We start from the raw sequence: 10,797 nt of genomic DNA, 5'->3' as shown, positions 1-10,797 counted from the left end.
TCTGCTTCAGTCACTCTGAATCTATCAAACCAACCATCGTTCTTAAAGGGACAGACACACATTTTAAGACGATCCACAAAGTTTAAGGAGCTGCAGAACCTCTAAAGAGACGGTTCAGGTTTCAAGTGGACCTTTGTAACTTTAGCAGAACAGCAGCAGAACCTTTAGATCACATGTTTTTCTCAGAGTCCAGAGTTTCTGGTTGGAGGTTAAAAGGTGGTTTTAACTCAACATGAAGGACGTTCCTATCTTTAAGCTCCCAGATGTTTAGACTTTAGACGGATCATCTGGAGCCGTGAAGCTCTGATTGGGTCGACAGAGTTCTGCTCATCTAAACATCACATCTGAACATCAGCTGTTCATCATGTTGTTTGGTTCCAGTTCATCAATAATCTAATAATCCTGTAGATTAGTCTTCAGACAGCAGAGATGAAACTTTGTGCTGAAATCAGAAGTGAACATGTTCTCCAGACATCAGAGAGCAGAAACAAAGAGGAAAGTTCCTCAAGTCAAAGTTCTGGTAGGAAACAAAGCAAACTTACAGTTTGTTCAGACGGTCCAAAGTGCTGAAGAACAAGATGTGAAGCACTGAGACACAGGTGAGCTGCTACCTGGAAGGAGGCGGAGCTTCAGCTGTGATGGAGGTGGGACAGGTAGGAGGGCGGGGCAGCAGCAGGAGCAGCAGTGGAGTTCCTGGAAGCTTCAAGGTTCAAAGTTTCTTTCTTCTCTTCAAGGAGCAGTCTGGTTTGCAGCTGCCAGGAAGACATCAGGACAGAAAACAACACTCACTAAACACCAGCTTCATCTGCTGGTTCTCCTGCAGAACGCTGAGAGCTGCTGGAAGCGGCTGCTTCTCCATGGTGGCAGTGTGTAGCTGCGTCCTGAATGATCCAGTAGTTTAGCTGCACATCTTCAGCCTGCAGCTGGTTCTGGTGTTTAACAGGAAGTGAGCCGTGCCGGCAGCTCAGAGAAAACCTTCCAGCAGATTCATTCAGATCAGGTCCACATTAAAACAAGGCAGCTCCCAGTCAGAGTGCTGCAGCTTCTGCTTGATGCTTTGTGTGCACGCTGCTTTCTGCACACAGCACCAATGTGGGCTTCAGAGGTTCTGTCCGTCTGGGTCCAGAGGTGTTTCTCCAGCTTCACTCCTTCAACAGACGCATTCTTCCTGAAAACAGAGGAGGACAGTCGGCTTCTTCCTCACATCACTCACAGCTCTTTAGTTTTCACCACATTGATGTTTAAAAAGGAGGAACTGCTCCATCTGACACCTTCCTCCACCAGGAGACCCGGTTCTGATGGATCACTGCTGGGAACGGACACAAGGACAGAACCTCCTGCAGGTCCAATAATGTAGCAGCCTCTGCCATGGCTTTGACCATCATTAGTGTAGAAAACAAAGAACAGAGGAGAAACCACTGTTAAAAAGTCTCAGAGTTAAAAAGTCCATCAGCCACCAGATCAGAACAGAGTCCAAGTTCTAGAGGTTCTGGAAGCTGTCTGCTAAAATGTGGAGCTGGATGGGATTAAAAGCAGAAGTGAAGTCCATAAAAAGGGAACCAACAAGGTCCTCTGCTTCCTCCAGATGTTTCAGAGCAGCTTTCAAAGTGTCCCTGTCTCACCATCCAGTCCTCGACCCATCCTGGAAGCAAACTGCAGGAGGTCCAAACTGTCCTGACCCGGTTCCATCAGGTCCTCCTTCAGCAGCTTTTCTAATGTCTTTAGAACCAGAGAGCTGAGAGGTTCTGGACTGAAGACAGCGAGTGTCTCTGAGCTTTAGATCTTAGCTCAGGGAACAATTACTGAGGGGGAGTGGTGGCCCAGTAGCTAGAGCAGAACTATTGGTTCTGATAAGGCTGCTAGAACCTGGAGCAAACCTGAGCAATACCCTTAACCCCCGATTGTTCCCTGGGTTCTGGAGAAGCTGCCCGCTGCTCCCTAAGGGATGGTTAAATGCAGAAGACAGATTTCACTGTAATGTAAAATTGTAACTTCAAATAAAGATTTCTTCTTCTTCTGAACTGGACCAGGTTCTGCTGCAAAGCTGACTGAAAGGTCCAACTAAAAATGTCTGCTAGCTACAAAGAACCATTTTCCACACATTTCCTCGAGTCCCATCTGGACCAGGACTTTTCCTTTCTTTGACTCCTTGGAAAGGTTCCAACTCTATACACTTATTAATGGACCGGTTCTGTTCAGGGTCCAAATCAAAGTTTATGAAAACAAACATCTCCTCATCAGAATAATGAACATTAAAATGATTCATGAACATTGAAGACGTTAGAAAGGTCCAGATTGATTCTCCCATTCAAGGAGTGGTTCTGGTTCTTTGGCTGCATCTCCATCATGTTCTTCACACCATCCCATCCAGAACCGGACCTGTTGGTGTTCAGCAAACATTCAGCTTTGTCCTCATATCTGGACTTTGGAAGGTGAAGCTCCTTTTGGCCCATTTCCACAGTTCCCTGTAGAGCGTCATGTCCTCCTGGATGAAACAGAGATTTCTCTGGTCATTGTGGTTCTGACCCGTTTGGTGAGCCAAACTTCATTATTTGGAGAAGTGAGGATGGATTCCTGGAGGAAGACCATCTCCTCACAGAACCAGACGTCTGCAGATCCGGTTTCTGTCCCTTCACCAAGATCCACAGTGAGATGCTTAAAACCATCCCAGTCAGTGGAAGAGAAGCGGTTCTGGAGACACGGAGTGGACTCCTCCATGAGGTCCAGAACTGTTCTTCAGGTCAACAAGAACCCAAACAGATCAGAGAGGCAGTCTGTGCTCCCAGAACAAGTTTAGAACCAAAGGTGTCTCCAACTAGAACTGGTTTTGACTAAATGTCCAAATTCTGCAAAAAAAAAACACAAATGCTGAGAAGAAATTGTGAAAGAAAGAAGAAATAATTGATGTCTTGATATAAATGAACTATTTAAAGATCCAGATTTAAAGAATCCATATAAACTGAGCCGTTGACATCTGGCCAAACTGTGTCAGTTGTTCCTGCAGCAGCGTCCAGACACTCCCGTCTCCTCCCTGCAGCTGAACACCTGACCCAGATAATGAGCTGCTGGAAGTCTGAAAGTCTGCTAACAGAGACAGAGACAAGATGGCCGCCTGGACAGAAGGGTTTGTTAGAGCTGCTGTGGAATGTGCCTCTAGTTAATGTCGTCTGACTTTCTTCACCTCTGCTAAACCTAAGTTTTACTAACCTGATCATGACTTAGGTACAAAGAAAGCAAGAAAAGAGCCAAAGCCCAGAAGAAGACACAAAGAAAGAGAAAAGCTCAGCTACAAGGACCATGACTATGCATCAGACATGGAGACTGGAAGAGGCGGAGGAGGGAATCGTGTTCTCCACCATACGGCACAATTGATTCAAACTCCTTCCAAGGAGCTCATGCTCACAAAATAACGAGACAAAACACAACAACGGAGAATCTACTGGAAGCCATTCAAGCTTTCCACCTGAGATTTGACCCTCAGGATGAAAAGATGGCCGACATGAAGACAAAGCTGAGCCAAAACACGGTCATGATCAGTAGTCTGGCCAAGGCTCTAGAGTTTAATGCTGCTGAAGTGAAAGATTGTAAGGAGAAGATGGCTGTTATGGAGTCGGAGGTGTCAGTTCTACCAAAGGAAGTCAATGAGCTCCAAGTTAACTGGAGAGAACTGGATGGTTCTGAACCAAGATGGAAGCTGAGGATCAGAGGGATGAAGGAGACGATGGGGGAAAACATTCAGCAGGACGTGGTTCACCTCCTGGGGAAGATTGTTGCAGAATGGGCTGAGAGGATGGATGAATACGTTGATACGGTTCATGGGCTGGGGAAGAAGGAGGAGAAGCCAACCCGCCAGATTATTCTACAGTTTACCAAACGGCAGCATAGAGACGGCAAAAGGAAAATGACTAAAGCCGGGCGTACACTGTACGAGTTTTTCAGTCGTGGTACTTATATACATCTCAAACTGTGCGAGGGAACCGCAGGGTTTAAAAAGTTCACCGCTCACGATCTGTGCAGCGCGACGCTCGGACGAGACCGGACTGCTCACACTGTACGTCGTGTCCCCTCTGGGACCGCTCGCTGTGGGGACAGAGGCAGGCGAGCGACGGTGGGTGACAGGGACCCAGAGCAGGGGTTCGAGCCCAGCTCTGGCGAGGCCCGCAGGAGGCACCGGGCGTCGGGGGAACGGAGGGGAGAGAGGAGGGACGAGACGCATCGGCGGCCGCGCAGCACGGCAGGTCGCCCCCCCCCCCCCCCCCGCAGCCAGCGCGTTGCCGCCCTCCCCAATGCCCCCGCGAGCGGGCCGGCCAGAGGTTGCTTCAGGGACGCCCGCTTCCCTCCCTCCGCTGGCGGGGACGGAGAGGAGGGGAGGGCGCCCCCTCGTAGCTCTGCTTGAACAGCAGGATGCGCTCACAAAAACCTCACGACAGCCGACTGAATTTCAAACATGTTTGATTTTCACCGATCGTCCGATTCCTGATCGGGAACTAGTCTTCAGGCGAGGAAGGCAGGGGACCGGGCCTTCTACCACGGCCCGTTAGGATCCATAAACGGGCGACCCATTTATGCCAAGGACTAAAAGATTTAAAGGTGTTTTCTAAACATGCTGCTGAAGATAGTTTTACAATAAGGCTGTCATTTGTTTTGGTTTAGAAACTAGAGGGATATACACCCTATTCCTCTTCTACCTAAAATAGGAAAAAAGTTATTAGCTTTACTTTTTCCAAACAGCCATTTTTTGGTGTGTTCTGATATTTTCTTAAGCTGTTATTGTTCAAACAGCGTTGCTGATGCTTAAAACAAATCTGTCTTTTATTTCTCTGAATGCAAGATGACTCAGGGACAATGTGAAAAGGAAAGCATTATTTTTATTTTGTAAAGGACAAGGAGCAAACTGCACTTTTCTGCAGGAAACTCACTGATGTGACACAGACGCCACCTAGTGGTCAAAGCAGTGGGAGAAAGGATGTTGTTGAGCCTCGGTTCTAAAGGTTCTAAAGGTTCTGGAGGTGGAGCGTCTGTTTAACAGATGTCCTGGAAAGGTTGTTGCCTCCAGAGTTGATGAGTTCAGTCACTGGATGGTAGTTCTGTTAAATGTTGAAGGATATTTTGTTATATTGAGGAAGTGGTGGCCTAGTGGTTAGAGCATTGTGTCCCAGAGGTTCTGGGTTCAACTCCCACAGACTGCCACTCTGGGTCCCTGAGCAAGACCCTTAACCCCAGATTTCTCCCTGGATGCTGTGATAGCTGCTCACTGCTCCCTCAGGTATGGATTGCAGAGAACAGATTTCACTGGAATGTATGTTACAATAAAGATTATAATTAAATATTTATGGATATGCCAACACTAATCAGAATAAGTTGTTAATGTTAAAGCTAACTGATGTTATTTCTGAATATAAGGAAATTTACTCTTGAGATTTAATTGTGGTAGGTGGTGATTATAACCTGACAGCAAATGATTTATTCAGGAAATCTGAAATGACTGAAGACGACAGATGTAAAATCAATGAGATGTTCTATATGGTAAAAAGGCACAAGGTGCTGACATCAGAACTGGAGCTAAATGGAAAGAGGAAGGTGAAAAAAAATTCATCATATTTTAGTGACCTAGAAAAAAATAGGCCAGAAAGAAAGAACATAAATTCATTAATTATAGACAACAAAGATTTCACAGATCATAAAGTTATTTCACAGTAAATTCACATATTTTACTCAACTTTATATTCGTCTGAATTCATTTTCTAGAATAAATCAACATTCCAGCTCCACAGTTCACATGTTAGCTTGCTGTCAATGTTGCTAGTAAACCTTTAGTACGTGTTCAGTGGACAATTTGGATTCAGCTTGACAGGAGAACACCTCCAGATGTTACTCAACACATTTCATTAAGATATGATGTGGAATTTCACATTTAAAGCTCATCAACATGTGACTTTACAATTCTATTGATCAAAACTGCTGAGGTTTACATTGCCACACTATGTACATACTAATTACACAGAAAATAAAACAAGGTCCAGAAAAAGCTGAACTAGAAACAGGTAAGTATAAAATGTTGAAATGATGAAGAACATTTCCATAGTTTGCTGCCACAGAACTTTGGTTCCAACAACACAATAGACGGTTCCAGCTGGATTCCCTCAGAGCTTTCAGGACATCTTCTTGTCAGCCTAGGCACGGCTCATGGAACCATCTGCCACACGTGTCCCTGGATCTGCACAACAACTTACAGAATATACACATTAGGGGACAAGGAGGTGGCTTTTGCTGGCTTCATGCTATCTTTTCATCGTCACATTTGGTTATTGAACAACTACAGAACGGGTCAAGCCATGTTCCAGAAAATGAGTTTTTATCAAATCAATAAATGATTAAAATCTGGGAGTCAGCCCCAGGTAAGATGGCCGCCACATCAGCTCAGCTACTGGGCAGCTTAATGAAATGAACTCAAAGAATTTCACATGTATTGTTTTCTAGATTTCTGTGGAGGTAAATGTTCTTCATCCAAACACTGACTTCTACAGCCAATCACTTTACTACCTTTGGAACACAGAGAAATGACTTTTAAAAGTCACAGCTGCTTCTTTGATGAAGTTATCTCAGTAATATGTTCATAGGAAACTCTCCTGAAGTAATCCCTGGGGATTTTCCCTCACCACAACATCATTATCATCATTATCTTTTTTACAGTGTATTCTAAATACTGATATATCTATAACAATGGCACATAAAACATGTGAACACAAATCGCTTCATTTCACATATTCCACTAAAACAGTACATCCAATAACATCCAATTAAAGGTAATATTATTATTTTTTCATTTTAAAAGCCTTGATGATCTGCTTTCCCTCAGTGACTGTTAGACCTGTATTTTTACTTTATGCTCTAAAACTAAGTCAGTTCACAGATTCACAACGTTCTGAATAAGCATTGTTACTGAGCTACAGGTATACAAATGACTAAATAATTACAAATGCTAATGCGAGTGAGCAATCAGGCCTTCATGTGACTTAGTAGCTGACTAAGCTGGCATTTAGTTACCTGCAGACAATCTGAAAGCCGTCTACTGTTTTCATGTTGCAGATCCTGCTGAGGATTAGCTGAATATAGCATGATCACACGTCCATTATGACACCATGAAATGCTCCACATGCTGAGGATTCAGTTACTAAACGGCAGAAAATCAGCAGCAAACAATACATTTACTCAGCCAGTTTGTAACTGGAGGCTCTGGCTGCTTTTACCATAGAACACAAGGAGCAGTTGTTCCATGAATCAAAGTCTACAATGGCAGAAAATAGGTAACATCACCTTTATGGTTCCATGTGTTCCATCCACTAAGATCAGCTCCATGTTCAGAGGTCACACTACCACATCTTCATAGAAAACAAGCTTCCATCCTTTTCTGTTGCTGCTATGTGTTAAACTACAGGATCATTGTTATCTGTCAACATCCAGATCATATTTATAATGAAGCAATGCAGTTTGCAGACAATCCCAATGAAGTGTGACAGAGTTTGTGAAAACCAAATGATCTGCTGAAGCTAGATGTGGCCAGCAAGGCAACAGGGATGCAGCTACGCTGTTTTTCTCTGCCCACATCATCCAACCTATTGCTGGGACATTTACAGTAAAGCTTAACACTTCAGGGCCAACCTAAAAACCTGCCTTTGTTACACATGCAGAGAATCTTTATTACTACATATAGACCAACATTTTAAGCTCTGCTCATTTTGAAGAAGATTCTTGACATTCTTTGGAAGAGTTAAATGTGACAGTGATGTGTGTTTGAAATGTGAAATAAATGCAGTTTATGTAAATAGTAAATGGTTTTATATTTATGAAGGTGTGCTGTGAATCCTTGAATAAATAGCTTTTTACCTCTTGGTGCAGCTTTTAAATTATTTTTTGTCTGGGCCATCTTTTCAACTACCTTAGTGATTTCAACCAGATGTTGACAGTGAACACCTCTCATGCGTATACGGAGCTCTAGAATGATTCCAGTTGCTTTATGTCGTTGCCGTTGCTCTCTCTAGTTGCCCTTTTGTCTTCTAATGCTCCAGTTTAGTTCAACTCTGGCTAGATTTCACCGTGTTAACTCCAAACTTGTTGCAGTCCGCCCTCATCATTCTTCCTTCAGCCAAGATGCGGCTGACACTCATGTTTGTGTGGAAGCAGAATAATAATCAAATAATAAGAAGAAGCTGCTGCATATGTCTCTATGCTTGCATCTAAAGCCTTGAGTGAAGGCGTATCATGAAGGGGAGAAGTTGCCAGGTTCCATATTTCATAAACTGTTTCTGTTGGGACTCAACTGGATGGCGTAATGCCCAAAGCTTCTGACCACAGATGTGCTTAATGCCACAATTTCTGCCATGCAGTGAGAGGCGTTTTAGTACCAAATGTTTCCCTCCTACATGCACTTTGGACTGGAAACACTGAGAGCTACTTTTTAGGATCTGATTGAATGTGACTTTGTAAAGAGCCTTGAGACGACGTGTTGTGAACTGGCGCTATAGAAATAAAATCTAATTGAAGTGAAAACATTTTAGTGTGGTTATTGTGGAGCATTACCTGATCACTGCTTGTTCCACAGGCTAAAAAACATTCTTTGGGGATTTAACAGGACATGAAGTTTCTTTTTCTTTGTCTCTATGTAACTATAAATGTCATCAAATAGTCGGCTTTTATCACTTCCATGCGTTTCATATTCCACATGACATAAATGTCTTAATGTGGGCGTGGCCAGCAGATTTTGTAGCATCTCCCTAAACAGAGCTTAGACACTGAAACAAGGTTTACCACTTTGCAATATACTCTAGTTGCCTATTCTATATATTAGCTCTACATGGCAATATTTAGCCCTAAAATCCCTGCCTGGTCCTACCTGATGCCGTCAGTATTTGTTCACCCAGAGCAACTCTTTCCTTTTCCAGGTTCTTTTTGATGTAGAAAAGCTGATGGCTGGAATATTTGGAAAAGCTTTCCTCACTTCCCTTGTGATCTAAAAAAAGGTAAAATAATCATTTTGTATTATTGGTAAAACTTTAAATAGTTTGTTTCTGTTGTAGTTCCATATTTCTGCCAGCAGGGAGCGATTTCACAACTACAAGCTCTACGCGCTTCTTCTTTTGTCTTTTTTCTCTTTGCGCTGATGCCGTTACTGCAGTTTAGAGAGAGTTAGAACAGGAGGCGTCAATATAACTAGTTACTAAGTAAATACTGATTAAAACTGTGTTATATCTTGAGTTATTGATCCTAGGAGATTATCTGCACCTGCCAGGAGGGTTTTTGGTTGCGGGACATCACCGTGTTGTTGTGTTTTGTCGAGTGAAAACTGCGGTGAGTAATGATGATTAGCGCTTAGCATAGCATGCTAACTACTGCTGATTCTGGCTGATTGCTCACTGATTTCATGGAGAAAGTATCTTTGTTATATTGTTATGCTTGGAGACGATGTTTAAAACCAGCTGGAGACAGATGAAGGTATATGAGTGAATTGAGGATGTAAAAAATTGTGTTTTGTGTAAATTATCTGTGTTAATTGAGCTATTGCTGCATGTGATTTGTACTATTACTATATGCCAACTAATGCTATATAGTTAAGCAAGCTGGTTTTATGAGCTAAAACAAGAAACAGTGTGCTTTTGAGTTATTGAGAGACAGTAATTTAATGAATGATTAACAAACATGATTGAAATGTGATTTAAAATAATTCATATACACCATTTTGTGTGTGTGGGCTGTTTAAAAATTAATTTTATAGTTCTATGTGATACTTTGTCTATTTGAATGGTTCACGTTCATTGATTTAAGATTAAAAAGAGGATAAATACTGAACAGTTGATTTGGGTAAATGTATAAAAAGAGAGATATTAATGTAAAAGCTGCTGCTCTATGCAGGTTGTTTTTGTTTGTATGAGTCGGTTTTGATCACTGATCTCTATTATACACTGGAGTGCTAATAGCCGCTGTTAGAACGAGTCGCTGTGAAGCCACCAGCCGCCATATTGGTACTCCCTATTTTCCTCCAGTAACTAGGGAATATGTGCGCTACAGCATCACATTTCTTAATGGAACAAATGTAGTTTTAATAAAAGCTTCATTATTAAATGTGTTTATGGGGATTATCTGTATTTATGGGGCTGCAGGTTCTGGTCCTGCTGGGCTCCAAGTCTGAGCTTCTGCTGCAGCCACAGCATCTTCTCCATCCGCATCCTGAGAGTGGAGGACGGCGAGCCGCCACCAGTCCACGCCGTCAGCGCGTGAGTAGCCGGCGCCACCTCAGCGTCTCTGAGCGTCTGCTGTGCTAACGGTGTTAACGTCCCGCAGGTTGTGTCTGTGCCACCTGGCAGGCTCTGAGCGCAGCTCCAGGACCCAGAACAAAGGAGAGGACCTGAAGGAGGCTGGAAACATCAACGCCTCGCTGCTCATTCTGGGCAAATGCATCCAGGCTCTGCAGCACAACCAGCACACCAGGTAGGACCTTCATGGTTCTGGGAACCAGTTCTGGTCCTGGAGCGTCCTGAGTGACCCGCTGTCTGCTGCCTCCAGGCTCCTGCAGCACGTCCCATTAAGGGAGAGCAAGCTGACCCACTACCTGCAGGGCTTCTTCTGCAGCAGCAGCAAGGCCTGCATGGTGGTCAACGTCAGCCAGTGTGCCTCCATGTACGACGAGACCCTCAACGTCCTCAAGTTGTTGAGCCTTAAGTTCTGATATCCAGTTAGAACATCAGTTCACTCCCAAACATTTAGCACTGCTGTCTTTGTAAAATGAACTGAGCAGCAATC

The sequence above is a fragment of the Fundulus heteroclitus genome, unplaced genomic scaffold (genome assembly GCF_011125445.2).
Source record: "Fundulus heteroclitus isolate FHET01 unplaced genomic scaffold, MU-UCD_Fhet_4.1 scaffold_294, whole genome shotgun sequence".
Classification (NCBI taxonomy): Eukaryota; Metazoa; Chordata; class Actinopteri; order Cyprinodontiformes; family Fundulidae; genus Fundulus; species Fundulus heteroclitus.
This window is presented reverse-complemented; position numbering follows the sequence as displayed.